General features: G+C 33.8%; 1 long non-coding RNA gene across 1 annotated transcript in view; it reads right to left on the reverse strand.

The window, feature by feature from the left end:
• LOC116154841 (uncharacterized) overlaps positions 1-11,521 on the reverse strand; it is a 57,091-nt gene extending 45,570 nt beyond the window's left edge. The window contains exons 1-2 of the long non-coding RNA XR_004138881.2: positions 11,331-11,521; positions 9,163-9,272 (exon numbers count right to left, since the gene is read on the reverse strand). This is a non-coding gene — a long non-coding RNA (uncharacterized LOC116154841). The remainder of the gene's footprint in view (positions 1-9,162; positions 9,273-11,330) is intronic.
• Between the last annotated feature and the right edge of the window lie 13,212 nt (positions 11,522-24,733).

Genomic DNA, 24,733 nt, shown 5'->3' on the forward strand with positions numbered 1-24,733 from the left:
TGTAGAGATCCCCTGTAAGATTTTTTTACTCTTGTAAAACTTAAAACCTGGAAATTACCAATCATTGCATTTATTTTATTGGAAATTCCTTAAATTTTTATATAATTTGCCATATCCAGTAATATACTTATTGGTGATATAATATCATCTTCTAAAATGAGGATTCTTAAATAAAAGTTAAGTTGTGTTGTCCCCATAGCACCAGAACATTCCCACTTTTCTATAATCCACACTAAGATTTGCAGTTGGACTCCTTCCTAGAGGATTAATCAGCTTTGCAACAGCCAGTGCTTATGCCAGATACAGACTGGCAGGAAGCTGATGAGGCAGCACAATGAATGATCTACCATAAAGGCCATGGGCAAGAGGTGGCCATTAGTCTAGAGCTCAGTAATGCACTCTTCAAGTACATTACTCACCAATCCATCAGGCAACCTGCTACAGGACGAAGAGATTCCAGCACTTTAAAATCTGTAATGCAATGGCTGCCAGCCTGCTCTACATGCCCTAGGTTACAAGGGCATAGTAGTGTGGGAGGAAGGCAATTCATTTGGTGTCATAGCCAGTATTTTTTCTATTCTTTCTTCTGTGTGTACTTAAGAAATGGGCCTTCCATTAGTCACAGATTAATAGTGGAGAGAATGGGCTGATGTCTCTATTAGCATTAACTATCGACAGATACTTTCCTACTGCCTAATTGGCAAAGTTTTCATTAGCTAAAATGAGAAAAACTTGTATAGGAAAATACATGTTATTTTTCATTTAAAATACAGCTACATAAATGTTAACTAAAACAGACTATCAAAACAAATGCTACTTAGTAAATAAAAGCCACTTAAAATTAAATATGGCAAAACTTGGCTGTAAATCAAGAGTGGTATTTTTTTTATTCAGGGAGTATTTACCATATTTAAAGTCTCTCTATGCATATGCTATAATTATAATTGCAAGTGAGGATTCAGACAGAGAAAGTGATGTTTACTACTAATAAAAATTTTGCCATTTGTAATTAACAAAGATATGCAATTAAAAAAAAAAACTAGTACCAGTCAAAGAGAGAGGTAATAGGTCTAATTTACTTTAAGTATTATTTGGTAGTCTTTTTATTTATCCTGATATTGGTCTCTACCCCCAATCTAGTGGGGTATACATATACACAATAAATTTATATTAAGCCATATGATAACAGCTGACATTCAATCATTTTTTTAATTAAGATTTTTATTTATGTTTTACATATGTTTACATTGAAAGTTTATGTTGAAACCCACCCCCTCAGAAAAAGAAAAAAAAAAGAAAGTTTATGTTGGTAATCGGTGTCTTTTCCTGGGAAATCACTGAATGACTTAAACACTCAGGCATGCCACAGCCTCTCAAGTATGTATCACTCATTTATTTGTTCATTCAAGAAACATTGAGTACAACCATTCTTGACCTATAAAAATGATGATTTAATATGGTTTAGCATAACACAATTAATAAGTGTTATTAAAAATGTATGTAAAATGCTATAAAAGCACAGATGACTGAATCATTAATTCTGTCTGAGCAAGCCTAGGGGGAGGATGGGATTCATGGGAGTTTTTTTTTTTTTAAATGGAGAAAATATTTGAGCTACATTAAAAAGATAAGCAAGAGATTTTCAGATAGACAAAGAGGAAACAGCCTTCCAGGGAGATAGAACAGAACAAGAAAAGGGATGGAGAAGTGGGTAGCATTTATGATTTAGGTTTAAAAGGTTGGTGTTTCCCCAGTCTTTTTATAGATTGGTAATCTATAACCTATAACAAGATTGGAATTATTTTTATTTTTTCTATCCTTTTGTATCCTTTATATCCTGAGTGCATTTTGGATATTTATCAACACCCCAAATACTAGGAAAACTATAATAGGTTTCAATGTAACAGTATTTTCCCCTTGAGCATTCAGTTTATGATGATGAGATAGAAAAATGCATATAATTATGCCTAGGAGCATAAGAGGTAGTAGCTAAGCCTTGAGTATTACAGACAGGCTGGCTGTGGGTTCCAATATCAGCTCCATTACTTAGTAATAGTGGGACATGGGTAAGTTAATTAGCCTCTCTGTGCCTCATTTTCTTCTTTTATAAAATGCCTATAACAATAGTATCTTTTATCTCCATGCTAGCACTTGTTTATTCACATTTTTAGGAAAAAAAGTGATTTTATACTCTTACTTTGTATCTGTAGAATGTAAAACATTAAAAGAAAAAATTTTGACATTTTTTCCTTCAAGTAAAAATGTCCTATTTTCAACAAAATCAGACAAGTTAGAGCTCTCAAGTAGAAAATTTGCTTTTTGAAATTTCTGGGCTACATCAACACAAGAAAATTGGCTCTTCCAATACTACATGCAGTTAAGTCAGTATTTATGATGAGCCTAGGGATTTTGTCATAGGGGGAAAAGACTTCCCACAACCGAACAACTAAATATTCTGGATAAAAGATTTACAACATCCTTTAAAATACACAGCTGAGCTCACAATAAAGTAAGACGCATCCTTAGAGGCAAAGAACTAAGCTGAAGTATGAATCCAGAGAGGTAAACATGCTAAAGCCAGCAGCTGCCCTGAGGGCATCTGCCAACTCCAAGAAACCTAGAGCTTTTTATTTGAGAAGTTGGGATGGAAACCCCAACTTTAAGTCAGAATTTTGGGAGATACTCAATGAAAGAGTGAACTAGAAATTCTTCCTTGCAAAGGAAAAATAATAAAACCTCTGATCAGTCTTGGCTATGATTGGAAGGGACAAAAACTCCCTTCTCTTAGTAATCTTAATAGGGCAACATATACTTTACAATCCAAACAGGGACTCTTCTAAGAGTGGAAGAAGGTACTCTTAATAATTACATTAAGACAACAGACATTTTAACTGGAAATGTTTTGAGCAAACCAGAATGTATGAGCACCCTAATTATAACCACAGGCAGGGTGTCATGTGGGTATTGGGATTTAAATGGGTTGAAAAATAACCAAGCTGACCAATTAAAGTAATTCTTGGTTGATACTTCTTTGTAGGCACCCAGGAGGAGAAAATGTAAATCCATTCTAGGAAAATGCATCCTCAACCCTGGCCTCAAATAATTTGCTTAGAAAAAGTCCCAGATTATGATCTCATGATGGAAAAGAAAAAGGAAAATCACAAAACCCATGAAGAGACAAGATACTATGAGCAAGATCCAACATAAATAACAAAGAGAGAAATCTGATGAAGAAATATTGTATTTCAAATACTGGAATTATGCAATTTTGAATATAAAATAAGTATGCTTAATATTTGCAAAAAATAAAGAAGGGAATAGAAATATAAGCCAGATATAAAAGAATACAAAATATGACCAAACAGAGTTTTTGGAAGAGATTCAACTGGATTGTTTATGGAAAAAATAATTAAAACTTAAAATGCACTGGACAAGTGAAACATCAGATTTGACACAGATGAAGAGAGAATTAGTGAACTAGAAAATAAAATTAAAGAAATTATCCAGAATAAAGCACAGACGGAAAATACAAAAAAAAAAAAAATTATGGTATGAGGAGAATGAGCAGGTCTAATAACCATCTATTCATAGCTTTAACTATAATAATAAAGAAGATAAGAAAGATATTCTAAGAGATAATTACTGAGAACTTTCCAGAAATGTTGGAATACATGAATCTTCAGAATCAGGAAGTATAGTGATCCTGAAAAGAATCAATATAAAGAAATACACATATATACTTCACCAGAGTGAATCTGCAAAGCACTGAATATGAAGAGATCTCAAGAATAAAGAGAATGACAATTTACCATGAAAGAAACAACACTGATACCTGACTTCTCTGCAACAATGGAAACGAGAAATCAGGGATAGAATATAGTTAAATTACTGAGAGAAAATAATTTGTAACCTAAAATTTTATTCTGAGGGAATTATCTTCAAAGGATAAGGCTAAAATAAAGACATTTTAGGCAAAAATTGAGAATTTATGAGCAACTGCCCCTATTGAAGAATTAATTGTTCAGAGATATATATATAGATATATAAATATATATATAGGTTTATACATGTATGTATTACAAATGTGTTTATATTTTCAGGAAGAAGAAAAATGATGCCAGAAAAAAAGTATGTGGTGGAAGAAGAAATGACAAGCAAAAACAAACATTAAAAAAAAAAAAAAGAATATATTAGATACGGGTATGTCTAAATCAACACTTGTATAAAATGACAAAATTAGGTCTCTACTTCAGGCAACAGTGGAGTAAATGATTTCAGATGTCTTTCTATAGATAGCAATTATAAATTCTAGAAGATAGATTGATTTATAGGTATAAATCTAAAAGTTAAAATTATCAAGTGAAAAACTCATCACACTATACTCTTAAGACATGCATATTTCACTGTACATACATTTTAGACAAAAAAGAACTATAAAATATTAAATTCCAGTTAGTGGGCTTGCTATTTGCAGTAATATGAGTTAGCAATTTGAAGCTAGCTTCTGTGAATTCTAGGCTAAAGCAAATGAGTAAACATATTGAGGACAATCGAAGCCAGATTTCTCACTGTTAAAGAAGGGAGTTAACAAATATGGAAAGGTGGAAGACTATAATATAATATATGATATTGAATTGGAATTAGAAGTATCAGGATAAACGTATTTTTTGATACTTAGAAAAATACAGATATAGGTATATATATGTTTGTAAATAAAATATATGTGTTTTAGAAATATTAAAATATATTTCCTAGCTCTGTCAGCTGAGATAGCCTAGATGCAACGATACACCAGTACCAATGAGCACACTTAGTATACAGATCTTGATTTCCAAATTCTACTGTCCACTAAAGTAATTAGGCCCCATGGGGAAAGGCTAATTTTAGACTGGAGTAGTTTGAGATAAGCCTGGAATATTTTGCTCTAGCAAGTGAGGAAGTTCTCATAGGATTGTGGGAAAATATCAAAAAGACACAGGAGTATTTAAAAGAGCTCCTACTTGACAAATCTGGGAACACTGTATCAAAATAAATAACAAGAGTAATGGATTATAACCTATAGAATACAATGTGTTCATGAATCCATATTTGTCTTAATTCAGTTCATGCTGCTACAATAAATTATCACAGACTAGGTGGCTAAAACAACAAATATTTAATTTTCACAGTTCTGGAGGCTGTGAAGTCTGATATCAAGGTGCTGGCAGATCTAGTGGGTGATAAAAACTTGCTTGCTTCCTGTTTTTTGGATGTTTATGTTCTCCTTGTATCCTCACATGCTGAGAGCATAGTCTAGCTTTCTTCCTTGTCTTATGAAGATACTCAATAATCTCATCATGGGGGGTTTCACTCTTATAACCTAATTACTTCTCAAAAGCCTCACCTCCAAATACCATCCTATTGGGAATTAGGATGTCAACAGGCAAATTTGGGGTGAGGGAGCAGAAACACGCAACCCATAACAATATTGATACAAACAGACAAACAAAAGAGATAGGGGAAAGATTGTCCTTACAGTAAAATGTCAACTAATAAATAGAAAAGGAATGGTAGAGTTAGATAATCATTTACAGCTGCTAAAACTAATAGGTGAAAGTTTGGTGAGGAATAGGATGTTTACTTAGTCTCAAAGTATCTACCCATAAACTATTTATTAATTACAAACAGAAAAGCTGTACTTACATAGTGGAGAGATCTAGCAGATAACACCTTAGCCAAGTGATCCAACTTATCATCTCCAATATTAGGGCAAACAAGCTTCCTGATATGATTTGCTGAGGACTCATCAGAAATTTAAAAAACAGAAACATAGATCAATGGAACAGAATAGAGAGCCCAGAAGTAAACTCACACACATATGGTCAATTAATTTATGACAAAAGAGGCAAGAATGTGCAATGGGGGAAAAGTCATTCTCTTTAACAAGTGGTGTTGGGAAAACTGGACAGCTACATGTGAAAAATGAAATTAGACCATTTTCTCACACTATATACAAAAATAAACTCAAAATGGATGAAAGACTTAAATGTTAAGACCTGAAACCATAAAACTCCTAGGAGAAAACATAAGCAGTATACTCTTTGACATCAGTCTTAGCAATATTTTTCTACATATGTCTCAGTCAAGGGAAGCAAAAGCAAAAACAAACAAATGAGACAAAATCAAACTTAAAAGCTTTTGCACAGTGAAGGAAAGCATCAACAAAATGAAAAGGAAGCCTACCAAATGGAAGAAGATGTTTATTTGAAAATGATACATGTGATAAGGGGTTAACATATAAAATATAAAAGTACTCCTACAACTCAATATAAAAAATTCAATTAAATAATGGGCAGAGGAACCAAACAGATATCTTTCCAAAGAAGACTTACAGATGCCTACAGACACGAGAAGATGCTCAACATCACTAATCAGCAGGGAAATGTAAATGAAAACCATGAGATATCACCTCATATCTGTCAGAATGGCTATAATCAAGAAGGTAAGAAATGATAAGTGTTGATGTGAATGTGGGAAAAAGGAAACCTTTGTGCACTGTTGGTGGGAACTTAAATTGGTATAGCTGTTATGGAAAATAGTATGGAGGTTTCTCAAAAAGTTAAAAATAGAATGCCCATATACTTTAGCAATTCTATTCCTGGGTATTTTACTGAAGAAAACAAAAGCACCAATTAAAAAAGATATATGCATTCAACATTTGCTGCAGCAGTATTCACAATAGCCAAGATACGGAAGTGACCCAAATGTCTACTGACAGATAAAGAAAATTGGTATATACATGCAAAGGAATATTACTCAGACATGAAAATAAGTGAAATCTTGCCATTTGTGACAACATAGATGGACCTGGAGGATATTATGCTAAGTGAAATAAGTCAGATAGAGAAAAATACTGGATGTTTTCACTTATATGTGGAATCTACAAAACAAAGCAAACAAACAAATAGACTCACAAATACAGAGAACAAACTGGTGGTGGCTTAAGTTGGGAAGAGGCTGGGGAATGGGGAAAACAGGTGAAAGGGATTAAGAGGTACAAAGTACCAGTTATAAAGTAGGTAAGTCACAAGATGTAATGTACAACACAGGGAACATAGTCAATAATATTGTAATAACTTTGTATGGTGTGTAATCTCTAAAAATTTTGATCATTATGTTGTAGAAACTAATTAACTGAAACTGATATAATATTGTAAGTCAACTATACTTCAATTTAAAAACTATTTTAAGATTAAATATGATGTATGTAATGTATACACAGGTACTGATGTATAATAAACATTCAGTAAGCACTAAAAAAGAGACAAATTAGTAAAAAAAATAGTATGATAAAACATATATTAAAATAAACAACTATGCTGCATTTACCATGGGGTGGAAAAACCTCTGGGGTACCAAAACCAGAAATTATTTAAAATATTGGTGTGTCGAGAAAGAGGTTGACTTTAATGTCTGAACCAGCACTGCCCAACAGAAATTTCTACAGTGATGGAAATGTTCTTTTGGATAGTGCTGGTCTAGACATCTGCATTGTCCAATACAGTAGCCGCTAGCTATACATGGCTTTTGAGCACATGAAGTATAGTTAGTACAATCTAGGAACTGATATTGAAATTTCATTTAATTTTAGTTAATTGAAATTTCAATGGCCACATGTGGCTAATGCCTACTGGTCAACACAGGTTTAGACAACAAATCTTTCTATAAGTATGGTAGTTTTCCAATTCTTTGCTTATATATTTGGCATATAACTCAAAAGAAATTCAAAGATAGTGACACTATTATAATAAATATCTTCCTATTCCCATCTATTTACTTATGTAAACAAGTTTTACCAAGGCTTATATCAGCAAAACAACAGTATAAATAAAAATTGATTCAATCAAGTCAGCAAAACTCATATACAGACACACGAATTAATTGGGGGTAAAATTTCCCATGCAGATGAGTTTTAATAAAAATGATTTTTTTTGTTTAATAATTATTTATCAAAATTTGAGTAATATATTTAAGTTGTTTTGATCAACTGTGTACAAAAATAACTATAATGCTAATTTAATGTAAAAGAAAACTGAATGCCTAGAACAGAGATTCCCAAACTTTCTCAGTTTATGGGGCCCTAGGAATTTCAGTAGTTTTTTCCATTAATCTCCTAGGCTAGAAAAGTCTCAACACTTTAATAGTGGTAATTCAGGTCATACCCAACAGATGTCGCTGTGTTTCTCTCAAAAATTCAAAAATCCTGCAGCGCACCTGTGAGTTGACTGCAATGCCCAGGGGTGCCTCGGTGAATAGTTTGGGATCCATGGATCTAGAGCCTTTGGGGTATAGAAAATGAAACAACTGGCAAATCTGGAAAAAGGATATATGGGAGTATTTTATATTCCCAAAGTTAGGAGTAGCTTTCAAGAGTCACTTAACTAACGGGAAACATATAGGACATCAAGAAGGCAGATTTTAAGAATGTAGAAAGATTGCAACTAATTTGGGGGTAAGCTAGTACTGAATGGTATGACTATCCAGGAGTTCACAAATATATTTTGAAATTTAGATTAAATATACCACAAAAGAAATAAATGAATATGCATATAGATAAACATATCAGCGCATACAACAGGGAAATATTTTTAACTGTTAGGTATGTAAAAAGCTGTGTTTAACTTAGAAAATAAACCTCTCTCAGGTCACACACCCCATTCTCCGACTTTGAAAGCTGCTTGTGGCCACATATTGGGGTGATTGAGTAGCTATTCCTTTTTAATTGTTAGGAAAACCTGCCCTGGGGAAGGTTTAAATGAATGAGAAGGGGAGAAGGGGAGAGAGAGAGAGGGAGGCTAAGAGAGAGAGAGAGAGAGCAGAAAAGTACTGTGGAGAGGGAAAGAAGTTCAGTGAATTGAAGACAATGTTAAGGAGGGTTTACAAGTAGGAAAAGGAGGGGTTAAGGGTTACCATGTGCTTCTTTGAAGCTACAATAAATGAGGATAGTTGCATTTTCCCTATTATATTTATAAATTTTCCCTATTATATTTATAAATTCTCTGACATTTTCTATAAACAGTCCCTATCTATAGTTTAAATCAGTAGTTTGTGGAAAAACAGAGAAGTTCCTCAAGAAGAGCAGGCATACAAGTGTAAAGTCATATCAAAATGAACTTGCTTCACCTTTCTCCTCTGAAGATTCAGTTGGAAGTCCACGGTCTATAACCCAGAAGAGGGCCTTCACCAGAACTTGACCATGGTGGCACCTTGATCTCAGACTCCAGCCTCCAGAACTGTGAGAAATAAATTTCTGTTGTTTATAAGCCAAAAAAAAAAAAAAAAAAAGAACTCTCTCTAGGTAAACAGATATTTATTTTTAATGAAATATTGATAGTTTATTTACCAATGGACCCATACATTTAAAGAGAAGACACCTTGATTTACTTATTACTGCTCTACATTACAAGGGACTGTTCCATGACAAACTAAAGAAAGTTTTCCAGCATCATCAATAATTTTTAAGAGAACAGAAGTTCCACCTTTAAAAGATCTATGTGGAAATAATTTTTCCCAATCACAATGTAATAATTTGGGAAACTCAATGTTCTCTCAAATGACTTCTTTATCCAAATCCAGTGGGTTTTTTCTCACTCTGTTTTCATTTTTAAAGAAATTTATATAAGTAGCCCTTCCTTCAGTTTCTCATCGGTACAAAGGGGACAGTAATAGTCATTTCACTGAGTTATCGAAGAAGTAAAGATACTGGTTGGGCAAGGCCTGTATGATCCAGTAATATCATAAAATATAAACTATCAAAATTATTATTTCTCCACTCTCTCTCTCTCTCTCTTGCTTTGGCTTAAATGAAATACTGTCTTCAGGTTCTTAACAGCAGACTAGAAGTCCACTTTTGAAGATTTTTAGAGATGAATTCATGGCATCATGGATTATATGAGAATTTGGAGATTAAACAATTCCTTCCAACTCTCTCTGATGTGTCTGTCACTAGTTCATTTCCTATAACTCTGGGAATTTCCCAAGGTTAAGTTCCAAATTTTTCACTCCTGATACTCCCCTTGTGAAGGTTCTAGATGAGTCTTATGGTTTCGGATATTACCAAGTTTGGGCTACGATATACTCATCTACAAATACACTTACCTTCTTCCTAGTTCCCTATATACCACTGCCCACAGAGCATTTTAATTAAAAAAGTCACAACTCCTGAAACATATTGAAAAACAAGTCCATCTCCTCCAAAGACCTATCTTTACAAATTTTCTCATAATTATCAACAAACCCTTCAGTGTTTCCAGGCTCATAATCTTGGTATCATTTTCCTTTTTCCCCCCTAGTACAATTTTGACCTACAATGACAAATTCTGCTAATCCTTCTTTTGCAATAACTTTGAGATTCACTTTTCCATCAACATCATAGACCCACCACACCCCCACCCCCAGTTCCCCATGTTGCCCCTTCCCGGCTCTGACCTAAACTCTCTCATGTGTGGATCATTACAATAGCTTATTAGGAATTCTCTTCATCATTTAACTTTTCCCTCACCAACCAAACTTTGAGAATATTTGTATAATATTATGTATTGTTCAGCCCAAGTATCCACAGTGACATCCTACTCTTTATTTTATAAAATCTTAATTAGTAAGTCCATCACTCAAAACTCATCATTGGAACTACGATTTTATTAATCACAACTTTACTTCCATAAAAAGTATTCCACTTCAGCTGCTCTACTATGTTTGCTAACAAATTTGAGTTCTTTTGCCTTCCATACTTTCAGATCTGCTATAGGTATAATACTGCCAAAAGAACGCCTTCATTACTGTGATGAGAGTGGGACATCATCAAATGAAAGGAAGAAACTTCTGCAGATGATCATTTGTCCTGCAGTCAAAAAAGGGAAATTCTGGATTGTTTTTTTTTGGCTTGGTAGCCTAGAATTTAACTATACCACTGGCCTCTTTCACCTTTAGAGATTCATAGGCTTCATCCTCTTCAAAATCTAATTCAGAATTTAACTTAAGGAATCTTTCCTGTACTGACTGCAAAGGGATAAAATATGCCTTTATTCCATATCTGTGCTCTTTACTTGGATTTTTTAATATGCAGTTGTTGACACAGTATTACTGTATCAAGTGATTTTCAGTACATACTTTTCAGAACATACATGTTTATTATATGTGTACATACACGTCCAGTCATTAGAGTAGAGAACAAAATAATGTCATATTCCTTTTCATTTTCAAATTAAATGCCTCTATCCCTTTCTTCTCTCCTCAGAATGCTTGCTTTGTTAAAAACTACAGGACCTCTAGGGAAGCTTATTCAGACTTACAGGTCAGTTCTGGTAACCATCCTCTGCTTAGTCAACCAAGGAGATGAATTCTTTTCAGCTGTTACCAATGTCACCGGCACAAGAAATGCCTGTTGAAACAAAGACAGCTCAGCAATCCCAACACAGCCTTTGCTATTAACTATAAAAATATTCTGGTGCCATACTCCTTGACCAGTACTGGATGAGCCACAATAAACTGGACATGGCTCTGCTGAAAACCTGGCCACTCCGCCCACTGCAAGCCTGCCTAGCTTATGAGCCTGTGAATACTCTCAGTGTGTGGAAAGAGCTCAGCTGCACTTTCTCACCTTGCTTCTGTGATTTTGGCTCGTAGCCAGGACTTCATATGCTAATAGACTAGGCCTAGATCTTTGAGGCCAGTACACAAATATAGACACAAATATTTTCTCTAAAGCTGCCTATAGTACCAGGGTAGATAAATTTGAAGAGATTTCTAGATTCAGCTACTACTGTGACTAATAGAACTCTCTCTTCTGTTGGTTTTTGCACATGTGCTTCAAGAAGAAAAGACATATCCCCTCTTATTTTCAAAGATCACTCCTATTTTCTGTTCTAGGATAAGTAACAATGCTTTTAAGGGAAAATCTCGCCTTGTTACAAATATACCCAGCTAGTGTTAGGGACCAAACAATCAATTTCTTCTCTTCTTTGCAGTCTCCACTATGATAGGTACATGTAGAGACAGTGTTGTTTGGTTCACCAAATCCCTAATCTCAACATCCTTTACCCGTCTCCAGTAAAAGGGCTGGAAGAACCAAATACTTGCTTTTCTAGCCTTTCATTAGTTCTGACTATTTATATCTATGTGGAAATATGCTGGAGAAAAGTGTGTGTCGATTAAAAGAAGCTTTGTGTAAAATCTCAGACTAAAACCCCCTCCTTTTCTAGTTTAATAGTAGTCTCTGAAGCTATATTTGAAGATAGCATTATTAACAAATCTATTCCTGTTGAGCTTTAAAGACCATTAACTACTTGGTCCCATGGCACTTCACCATATTTTACCAAATCTCCTACCATTCTTTGCACCTGCAATTCCACACTTCATTACAAATAACAAAGTATTTTTTCTAGCTTTACTGAGGTATACTGACAGATAAAAATGTATATATTTAAGTGTACATGATGATTTGATATAAATGTACACTGTGAAATAATTACCATAACCAAATTAATTAACACATCCATCACCTCACATATTTTTTTATTGTGGTGAGACTGCTTAACATCTACTCTCTTGCATATTTCAAGTATACAATATAGTATTATTAACTATAGTAACCATGCTATACATTAGATCCCCAGAACTTATTTATCTTCTAAGTAAAAGTTTGTACCCCTTGACCAACATTTCCCCATTTCTGCCACTCTTCAGTCCCTGGCAATCACCATTTTATTCTTTATTCTTTGTTTCAATGAGTTCAACTTTTTTTTTTTTTTGTAGATTCCACATATAAGTCAGACAAAAAGTATCTGTCTTTCTCTGACTTGCTTATTTCACTTAATATCTTTCATGTTGTAACAAGGAGAATTTCCTTTTGTATGGCTGAATAATATTCGTGTGTATGTGTGTTTTCTTTATTCATTCATCTTGCCAAAAGACACAAGTTGTTCCCGTATATTGGCTATCGTGAATAATACTGCAATGAAATAGGAGTGTAGATATCTTTAAAAGATACTGATTTTGTTGCCTTTGGAGATATATATATACACATACAGAAGTGGGATTGTGGGATTGCCGGATCATATGTAAGTTCTATTTTTAATTTTTTGAGGAACCTCCATACTGTTTTCCATATGTCTGTATGAATTTACATTCCCATCAACAGAGTACAAGTGTTCCCTTTTCTCCACATCCTTATCAATATTTCTGTCTTCCTTTTTGGTAACAGTCATTCTAACAGGCTGTGAGGTGATATCTCATTGTGATTTTGATTTGCATTTCCTTGATAATTAGTGATGTCGAGCACTTTTTCTTGTAACTATTGCCCACTTGTATGTCTCCTTTGGAAAATTCTTTAGGCTCTTTGCTCATTATTTAATCAGGTTATTTGTTTGCTATTGAGTTGTATGAGTTCCTTATATATTTTAGATATTAACCCCTTATCAGACATATGCAAATATTTTCTCCAAATTTGTAGGTTGCCTTTTCCTTTTGTTAATTAGTTCCTTGGCTGTGAAGAAGCTTTTTAGTTTGATGTAGTCCCATTTGTTTATTTCTGCGTTTGTTGCCTATGCTTTTGGTGTTACTTGGTGTTATCAAAAAAACTGTCAACACCGGTGTCAAGGAGCCTTTTCCCTGTTTTAGATTTTCAAGACTTATGTTTAAGTCTTTAATCCATTTCCAGTTAATTTCTGTGTATGGTGTAAGACAAGGGCCCAATTTCATCCTTTTGCATGGGGATATCTCATTTTCCTAACACCATTTATTAGAGAGACTGTGCTTTCCTCTTGTGTATTCTTAGCATCATTATCAGAAATTAGTTAACTGTATACGTGTGGGTTTATTTCTGGATTCTCTATTCTGTCCCATTGATTCATGTGTCTGTTTTTAAGCCAGTAGCATACCTTAAAAATTACCACAGCTTTGTAAAATAATTTAAAATCAGGAAGTGTGATGACTCCAGCCTTGTACTTGAGTCTCATTTCTTTGATTTTTTTTTGGCTATTTGGAATCTTCTGTGGTTCCATACAAACTTTAGGACTGTTTTTTATACTTCTATGAAAAATGTCATTGGAATTCTGATAGGGATTGCACTGACACTGTAGATTCAATGGGTAGTATGGACATCCTAACAAGATTAATTCTTCCAATCCATGTACATAGTTATTTTTTCTTTTATTTGTGGTGTCTTCAATTTCATTTATCAATGGCTTATAATTTTCACTGTACAGGTCTTTCTCCTCCTTAAATTTATTCCTAAGTGTTTTATTCTTTTTGACGCTATTTTACAAGGGATTGTTTTCTTATTCATTTTTTAGACAGCTTATTGTTAGTGTATAGAAACACAACTAATTTTTGTATGCTGATCTTCTATCCTGCAACATTACTGACTTTGTTTATTAGCTTTAACAGATTTTTGTTGGAGTATTTAGGGTCTTCTATTTCTAAGATCATTTAATCCACAGAGACAATTTTACTTCCTCTTTTACAATTTGGATGACTTATTTATTCCTCTAACCTAATTGCCCTGGCTAGGACTTCCACTACTACATTGATTAGAAGAAGCAAGAGTGGCATCCTTACCTTGTTCCTGATATTACAGGGAAACTCTCAGCTTTTCACTTTGGGGTATAGTGTTGTAGATGGCCTTTATTATGTTGAAGTACATTCCTTCTACAGTTAATTTTTTGAGTTTTTATCATGAAAGAATGCTGAGTTTTTAAAAATGTTTTTTTCTGCATCTACTGAGATGATCATGACTTTTCTTCTTCATTCTGTTAAGTGCTGTATCACATTTATTGGTTTGTGTATGTGGAAGCATCCTTGCATTCCAAAGATAAATCCCATTTGATCAAGGTGTATGATTATTTTAATGGGCTTTTGAATTTGGTCTGCCAGTATTTTGTTGAGGATTTCTGCACCTATTTTCATCAGGGATACAGGCTTTTAATTTTCTTTTCTTGTGGTGTCCTTGTTTGGCTTTAGTATTAGAGTAAAACTGGCTTCATAAAATCAGTTTGGAAGTGTTCCCTCCTCTTCAATTTTTTTAGAGTTTGAGAAGGATTGCCATTAGTCCTTCTTTAAAATGTTTGGTAGAATTCACTAGTGAAGCCATCTGGTCCTGGGCTTTTCTTTTTTGGGAATGTTTTTGATTACTAATTCAATCTCCTTATTAGTAATCAGTCTGTTTACATTTTCTATTTCTTCAAGTTTTAGTCTTGGAAGGTTGTAGGTTTCTAGAAATTTATCCTTTTCTTCGAGGTTATCTAGTTTGTTGACTTATCATTGTTCTTAGTGGTTTCTTATGATACTTTGCATTTATGTAGTATCATTTTAATGTCTCCTTTTTCATTTCTAACTTCATTTATTTGAGCTTTCTTTTTTCTTAGTCTAGCTAGAGGTTTGTCTATTTTATCTTTTAAAAATCAATTCTTAGTTTCATTGATACTTTCTGTTGTTTTTCTATTCTTTATTTCATTTATTTCTGCTCTGATCTCTGTTATCTCCTTCCTTCTGCTAACTTTGGGATCAGCTGTTTTTTTCCTTTCTCTAGTTCCTTTAGGTGTAAAGTTGAAGTTTTTTCTGAGAGATTTCTTTTTTTTTTCATGTAGGTATTTATTGCTATAAATCTGCCTCTTTGAACTGGCTTGCTGTATCCCATTAGCTTTAGTATGTTGTATTTCTATTTTCATTTGTTTCAAGATATTTTAATTTCCATTTTGATTTCTTCTTTCACTCACTGATTGTTTATTTTTTTAACTTTTTTTTTAAACATTTTTTATTGATTTATAATCATTTTACAATGTTGTGTCAAATTCCAGTGTTCAGCACAACTTTTCAGTCATTCATGGACATATACACACTCATTGTCACATTTTTTTCTCTGTGAGTTATCATAACATTTTGTGTATATTTCCCTGTGCTATACAGTATAATCTTGTTTATTTATTCTACAATTTTGAAATCCCAGTCTATTCCTTCTCACCCTCCACCCCCCTGGTAACCACAAGTCTGTATTCTCTGTCTGTGAGTCTATTTCTGTCCCGTATTTACGCTTTGTTTTTGTTTTTTAGATTCCACATATAAGCGATCTCATATGGTATTTTTCTATCTCTTTCTGGCTTACTTCACTTAGAATGACATTCTCCAGGAGCATCCATGTTGCTGCAAGTGGCATTATGTTGTCGGTTTTTATGGCTGAGTAGTATTCCATTGTATAAATATACCACTTCTTCTTTATCCAGTCACCTGTTGATGGACATTTAGGCTGTTTCCATGTTTTGGCTGTTGTAAATAGTGCTGCTAGGAACATTGGGGTGCAGGTGTCATCCTGAAGTAGATTTCCTTCTGGATACAAGCCCAGGAGTGGGATTCCTGGGTCATATGGTAAGTCTATCCCTAGTCTTTTGAGGAATCTCCACACTGTTTTCCATAGTGGCTGCACCAAACTGCATTCCCACCAGCAGTGTAGGAGGGTTCCCCTTTCTCCACAGCCTCTCCAGCATTTGTCATTTGTGGATTTTTGAATGACGGCCATACTGACTGGTGTGAGGTGATATACCTCATTGTAGTTTTGATTTGCATTTCTCTGATAATTAGTGATATTGAGCATTTTTTCATGTGCTTTTTGATCATTTGTATGTCTTCCTTGGAGAATTGCTTGTTTAGGTCTTCTGCCCATTTTTGGATTGGGTTGTTTATTTTTTTCTTATTGAGTCGTATGAGCTGCTTATATATTCTGGAGATCAAGCCTTTGTCGGTTTCACTTGCAAAAATTTTCTCCCATTCCGTAGGTTTTCTTCTTGTTTTACTTCTGGTTTCCTTTGCTGTGCAGAAGCTTGTAAGTTTCATTAGGTCCCATTTGTTTATTCTTGCTTTTATTTCTTCTAGGAGAAAATTTTTGAAATGTATGTCAGATAATGTTTTGCCTATGTTTTCCTCTAGGAGGTTTATTGTATCTTGTCTTATGTTTAAGTCTTTAATCCATTTTGAGTTGATTTTTGTATATGGTGTAAGGGAGTGTTCTAGCTTCATTGTTTTACATGCTGCTGTCCAGTTTTCCCAACACCATTTGCTGAAGAGACTGTCTTTATTCCATTGTATATTCTTGCCTCCTTTGTCAAAGATGAGTTGACCAAAAGTTTGTGGGTTCATTTCTGGGCTCTCTATTCTATTCCATTGGTCCATATGTCTGTTTTTGTACCAATACCATGCTGTCTTGATGACTGTAGCTCTATAGTATTGTCTGAAGTCTGGGAGAGTTATTCCTCCAGCCTCTTTCTTTCTCTTCAGTAATGCTTTGGCAATTCTAGGTCTTTGATGGTTCCATATAAATTTTATTATGATTTTTTCTAGTTCTGTGAAATATGTCCTGGGTAATTGAATAGGGATTGCATTAAATCTGTAGATTGCCTTGGGCAGTTTGACCATTTTAACAATATTGATTCTTCCAATCCAAGAGCATGGAATATCTTTCCATTTTTTTAAAGTCTTCTTTAATTTCCTTCATCAATGGTTTATACTTTTCTGTGTATAATTCTTTCACATCCTTGGTTAGATTTATTCCTAGATATTTTATTACTGGGTGCTATTTTAAAGGGGATTGTTTCTTTACTTTCTTTTTCTGTTGACTTATCGTTAGGGTAAAGAAATGCAACTGATTTTTGAACGTTAATTTTGTAACCTGCTACCTTGCTGAATTCTTCAATCAGCTCTAGTAGCTTTTGTGTGGACCTTTTAGGGTTTTCTATATATAGTAACATGTCATCAGCATATAATGACACTTTTACCTCTTCTTTTCCAATTTGGATCCCTTTTATTTCTTTCTCTTGCCTGACTGCTGTGGCTAGGACTTCCAGGACTATGTTGAATAGGAGTGGTGATAGTGGGCATCCTTGTCTTGTCCCAGATTTTAGTGGGAAGCTTTTGAGTTTTTCACCGTTGAGTACTATGCTGGCTGTAGGTTTGTCATATATAGCTTTTATTATGTTGAGATATGTTCCCTCTATACCCACTTTGGCGAGAGTTTTTATCATAAATGGGTGTTGAATTTTATCAAATGCTTTTTCTGCATCGAGATGATCATGTGGTTTTTGTCCTTTCTCTTGTTGATGTGATGTATTACATTGATTGATTTGCGTATGTTGAACCAGCCTTGTGTCCCTGGGATGAACCCCACTTGGTCATGATGTATAATCTTTTTTATGTGTTGTTGGATTCTATTTGCTAAAATTTTGGTGAGGATTTTGGCGTCTATGTTCATCAGTGATATTGGCCTATAATTCTCTTTTTTTGTAGTGTCTTTGCCTGGTTTTGGTATCAGGGTGATGGTGGCTTCATAGAATGAGTTTGGGAGTATTCCCTCCTTTTCAATCATCTGGAAGAGTCTGAGAAGGACTGGTATGTGTTCTTCTTTGTATGTTTGGTAGAATTCCCCGGTGAAGCCGTCCGGTCCTGGACTTTTATTTGTAGGGAGGTTTTTAATTGCTATTTCTATTTCCTTTCTAGTGATCGGATTGTTCAAGTGTTCAGATTCTTCTTGATTCAGTTTTGGAGGACAGTATGTTTCAGAAACTTGTCCATCTCCTCTAGGTTATCCAGTTTGGTTCCATATAGTTTTTCATAATATTCTCGTATGATATTCTGTATTTCTATTTTGTTTGTTGTAATTTCTCCATTTTCCTTTCTTATTTTGCTACTCACTGATTGTTTATAAGAGTGTTGTTTATTTCCACATGTTTATAAATTTTCCAGCTTTCCTCCTGTTATTCATTTCTAGTTTCATACTATTGTGGGCAAAAAAGATACTTGGTATGATTTCAATCTTCTTAAATTTGTTAAGGTTTGTTTTGTAATCTAATAATCTTCCTAAATTTGTTAAGATTTGTTTTGTGGAAGAAATTAGTGGCCAACGGGATGTCTCTTGGCACTGAGCTGTGTTGTCTTGAGAGTTAGGTGATACAGATAAAGGGAAACTGTTCTTACTCTCTTCAGTGCAACTATTCTTGGATTTTTTGTTCTAACAGTGTGCTGGAACTTTCCTTGTGGATTCCTGGATTCTCACAAAGGTACTCTCATTTGGGTATTGTCAAAATTGATCACTTGTTGGGGGATGACAGTATAAAACTTTTATTGTGCCATATAGCTGACTAATGACAAGAAATTCTATAGTAAACCAAGGAGAATTATATATGCCTAGTAAGGGAGTTCCCTTTCCAAAATGAATTAAGATTTTTTGATTCTGGGTCTTTGTCCACTAGAAATTTGAAACAGAACTAGAAGAAATAAGGGTAAGGTAAATATCAAAATGAATTAGAATAAGAATAGTGACAAGTGGATTAGATAGATATAATAGTCCCAAGCAATAAATACAGAAGACCAATTTACAGTTAAAAATAGTGGCTTGAACATAGAAACTTACACTTCTCCCTTTGAAAACTCCACTAAAATGACAGTAGAATGATCGAAAAGGAATAAACCCACAGGCCAAAGATAACAGGAAAGGAGAAAACAACATAAAAATTTTAGAAGCCAGGAAGCAGATGGATAAGGCAAAACATACTCAACAAATGTCTGAAGGCAAAACCATAGGCCAGGAGGGGGAAGCAGTACAGAAACAAGTCAATTAATACAATGGAGACTCATAAAGACACATAAACCATAGGTCCTAAATACGTCTGAATGTAGGGGTATAGCTAAGGCAGGAAACAGTGAGTACTGGGTAAAAGTCTATATTAGAAGGAGGTAGACCTACATATAGCCTTTGCCAATCATATAGGTGAGCAAATTGTCTCTCCTTTGTCCATGGAGAAGACTAGAGATTTACTCTTTGAAGAAGCACAACCAGTGAGACTTTGAACTGGAAAACCAGATTGGAATGAAGACTGATCTTCAATTTGAAAACAGGAGAATTATTTCAACTCTGTGTATTAAATGGTGACAATACTAGCTTATTTCCCAAAGTTGGCTCCAGGAATGCAATAAGCCAAGCTCATATTCTTAAGAGAGGAGCTTAGAAAAATCCTCTCTGAAAAAAAAATAAGATAAAATGTTTAGAAATACTGACATATGGAGGTCCAAAATAAAATGACCAGTTATTTTGTCTAACACTGACACCAACAGATAACAATCTACATTCATGCAGAGAGCTTTCAATGATCTTTTTAGTACCTCATACTCAAATATGAATTGAAAGTTAAGGACCAGTTATTTGAACAATAGTATTCTCTTGATACACTGGAAAGCTATGTGCAGAAGGCCTGGCAGAAAGCAACAGTTGGATGGATGAAAGAAACAAGTGACAATTTTAGCTCAGGGGAGAGTTTGGAGTTTGAGCTCAGCTAGTTGAATTGCTTGCTAGAAAAAATGAACAGTATATAGATGAAGCTATCTATAGTCTCCACAAGGGTAAAATAAAAAATTACTAAATATGTGAAGAAACAGAAAAATGTGGCCCATATTTAAGAAAATAGTCAACAATAACCAATCCTAAAATAACCTAGATGTTAGAATTTGAAAACAAGGTTTTTTTTAAACAGCTAATATAAATATGTTCAAGGAATTAAAGAAAAGTGTGGTCAAAATGAACAATTGGAGAATTTCAGTAGAAAAATACATACTTTCAAAAAAAAGAACCAAATAAAAATTATAGAAATAAAACATGTAATGTCTGAAATGAAAAACTTACTGGATGGGAATGACAGTAGGTTAGACATAGTAGGTGAGCCAAATAAAGGAAACAGTGAACATGAAGACAGATCAATAGAAAATATTAAATCTGAAGATGAGAAAGAAAAGATATTGAATAAATAGAACAAAGACTCAGTGACCTGTGGGACCATATTTAAATGAGTTGTTATATCTAATTGCATTCTCAGAGAGAATAGAGAAAATTGGGCAGAAAAAAATATTTGTGGAAATAATGGCCAAATTTTTCCAAAGCTGATGAAAAAACATAAACTTACAGATCCAAGAAGATCAATGAATCCCAATTAATATAAAAACAAAGGAAACCACACTTAGGCACATTCTTATTACTTGGCTGAAAACATAGATAAAGAGAAAAGCAGCCAGTGGGAAAAAGTCCCATTACAAATAAGGGAAAAGTGATACAAATGACAACTGACTTCTCATTAGAAACAGTGGAGAGCAGGAGAGAATGGGACAACATCTTTAAAGTGCTGGGGGAGTGGGAACTGTCAAATTCAGATTCTATATCCAAAAAAGTTACCTTAAAATTGAAAGCAAAATAAATACATTTTAGAAAGACAAAAATTGAGAGAACCTGTTATCAGCAGAGCTGTATTACAAGAAATTCCAAAGGAAATTTTTCAGACTGAGGAAACTTGGATGGAAACTTAGATATATAACAAGAAATAGTAAATATTTGGGTAAATATAAAGGAGTATATTTTTTTCTTTTCTTAATCTTTAACAGACTATGACTATTTGATTGAAATACAGTAACACTGAATTATGAGTAAATGTATACAAATGTACTATATATGAAAATAGTATCACAAAGTAAATGATCATGAATGGAAACAGGCTGCACCAATGCTCTAATATTTTTTAAACAACAACTTCATTGAGGTATAATTCAGATTATATTCACCCATTTTACCCACTTAAAGCATACAATTCAGTGGCTTTAATTATAGTGGCAAATACATTTTACATAATAGGGATGCTTAATATTGAATGTAAAGCTGTTTTCATTGCCATGATGTGAACAGGTGCTCCAATTCATCTCCCCAAATCTTTCCCCAAATTGGCCTGGGAAACCTGGATTACTTATTGGATAAAATTTATGCCTAAAAATTAATTCTACTCAATCCAGTTTCTTAAATCTAAATTCAAAAATTCAGGAATTTAGAATTGTAAGAATGTTATCATGAAAACATAGTAAGGGACAGAATGATTGACATTCCTATAATAAAGACCTATACATAAGAATAAATATATGTAAAAAATTTCCCAAACAAAATGGAATTTTTGAAATGACAATTGTTTGAATTTTATCACCAACCTGAAAGACCACTACTTGCTGAGAACATTGTAAATAGGAACTAAATGGATACAGATTATATTTCCTATAGAAGCTAATACTCTACTAGATGGTAAACTGGCAATTAAACAAGAGTTGTGGATGGTGCACTAAAGGTGCTCAAATAAACTATTTATGAAATAAATTTTTATTTAGAAGGAGACAACACTGCATAGAGCAGTGTTTCTCAAATGTCAGAAATATATAAACCTTTCCTTTAAAAATGAAATCTCACAGAATCTCAATGCTATATTACTTAAGTATGTACAAACATAAACACATAAATTAGGTAATATAATGCATTTCTTAAGTGCCTATAACTATAAGGTAAAACAAATTTACAAATTAAAAATAGTGAAAACCAATAATATATAAAGATAATTGAATGATAAACTATTTTGTTTTACTAAAACTAAATTGCTAATGCTGGATTTAATATAAGGTGATGTCCCTATCAAATTGCCCAGGACATATTTCACAGAACTAGAACAAATCATAATAAAATTTATATGGAACCACAAAAGACCTAGAAATGCCAAAGCATTACTGAAGAAAAAGAAAGAGGCTGGAGGAATAACCTTCCCAGATTTCAGATAATACTATAGAGCTACAATAATCAAAACAGCATGGTATTGGTACAAAAACAGACATATGGACCAATGGAACAGAATAGAGAGCCCAGGAATGAACCCACAAACTTTTGGTCAACTAATCTTCAACAAAGGAGGCAAGAACATAAAATGGAATAAATACAGTCTCTTCAGCAAATGGTGTTGGGAAAACTGGACAGCAGCATGTAAAACAATGAAGCTAGAACAGTCCCTTACACCATACACAAAAATAAACTCAAAATGGATCAACGACTTAAACATAAGACAAGATACACTAAACCTCGTAGAAGAAAACATAGGCAAAACGTTATCTCACATACATCTCAAAAATGTTCTCCTAGGGCAGTCAACCCAAGAATAAAAGCAAGAATAAACAAATGGGACCTAATTAAACTTACAAGCTTCTGCAAAGCAAAGGAAACCATAAGTAAAACAAAACGACAACCTACAGAATGGGAGAAAATTTTTGCAAAAGATGAAACCGACAGGCTTGATCTCCGGAATATATAAGCAGCTCATACAACTTAATAAGAAAAAAACAAACAACCCAATCCAAAAATGGGCAGAAGACCTAAACAAGGAATTCTCCAAGGAAGAAATACAAATGACCAATAGGCACATGAAAAAATGTTCAATATCACTAATTATCAGAGAAATGCAAATCAAAACTACAATGAGGTATCACCTCATACCTGTCAGAATGGCCATCATTTAAAAGTCCACAAATGACAAATGCTGGACAGGAGAAAAGGGAACCCTCCTACACTGCTGGTGGGAATGCAGTTTGGTGTAGCCACTGTGGAAAACAGTATGGAGATTCCTCAAAAGACTAGGAATAGACTTACCATATGACCCAGGAATCCCGCTCCTGGGCATATATCCAGAAGGAACCCTACTTCAAAAAGACATCTGCACCCCAGTGTTCATAGCAGCACTATTTACAATAGCCAAGACATGGAAACAGCCTAAATGCCCACTGACAGATGACTGGATAAAGAAGATGTGGCATATTTATACAATGGAATACTATTCAGCCATAAAAATGACAACATAACGCCATTTGCAGCAACATGGATGCTCCTGGAGAATGTCATTCTAAGTGAAGTAAGCCAGAAAGAGAAAGAAAATACCATATGTGGAATCTAATAAAAAAAAAAAAAAAGAACATAAATACAAAACAGAAACAGACTCATAGAGATAGAATACAAACTTGTGGTTGCCAGGGAGGAGAGGGTGGGAAGGGACAGACTGGGAGCTCAAAATTTGTAGATACTGACAGGCATATGTAGAATAGATAAACAAGATTATACTGTATAGTACAGGGAAACATATACAAGATCTTGTGGTAGCTCACAGTGAAAAAGAATGTGACAATGAATATATGTATGTTCGTGTATAATTGAAAAATTGTGCTCTATTCTGGAAATTGACACAACATTGTAAACTATAACTCAAAAAAAAAAAAGACATAATTGTATCAGAAAAACAAATAATACAAGGTGATGTTTCTTCAGGTCTGATTCTATAATGTGTTTCTGTATTTTAAAATTTTAACATTTCTAATACGGACATTGCCTCTTTACAGAAGTATGCTGTATAGTATGTCCTTAATGTTCACTAAGCTGTGTACTAAGATTTCTGTACTTTAATACGTAAGTTAAAAAAAAATAATGATATGCAAGTTAAACCTTAGTTTTTTTTTTTTTTTTTTAACAATTTAAAGGCTTTGCTTGACAGTACACTGTGATCAGATTTATACTTAATCAACACCTGGTCATAATCTTTGAGTGCCTATTTTAATAAGGTGTCATAGTTAATGTTGCAAGGCTATATTTTACTTGAAGATATGTTTAAATATTCTTGTCATTTAAGTCTGAACTAAATAATCTGATTAACAGGATTTGGAACAGGGTTTTAAACACCATAGAATTATTTTAAGGAGGTACATTAAAAAGATACAGTCTGTGTGATACAACGGCAGTTTCAAATTCAATATAGAACCAACTGCTGCAATGTATGTCTTTAGAGTTCATGGCATCTGTACTTCCATGCTGTTATGAATCAAT

Source organism: Camelus dromedarius, chromosome 9, assembly GCF_036321535.1.
Source record: "Camelus dromedarius isolate mCamDro1 chromosome 9, mCamDro1.pat, whole genome shotgun sequence".
NCBI classification, from domain to species: Eukaryota; Metazoa; Chordata; class Mammalia; order Artiodactyla; family Camelidae; genus Camelus; species Camelus dromedarius.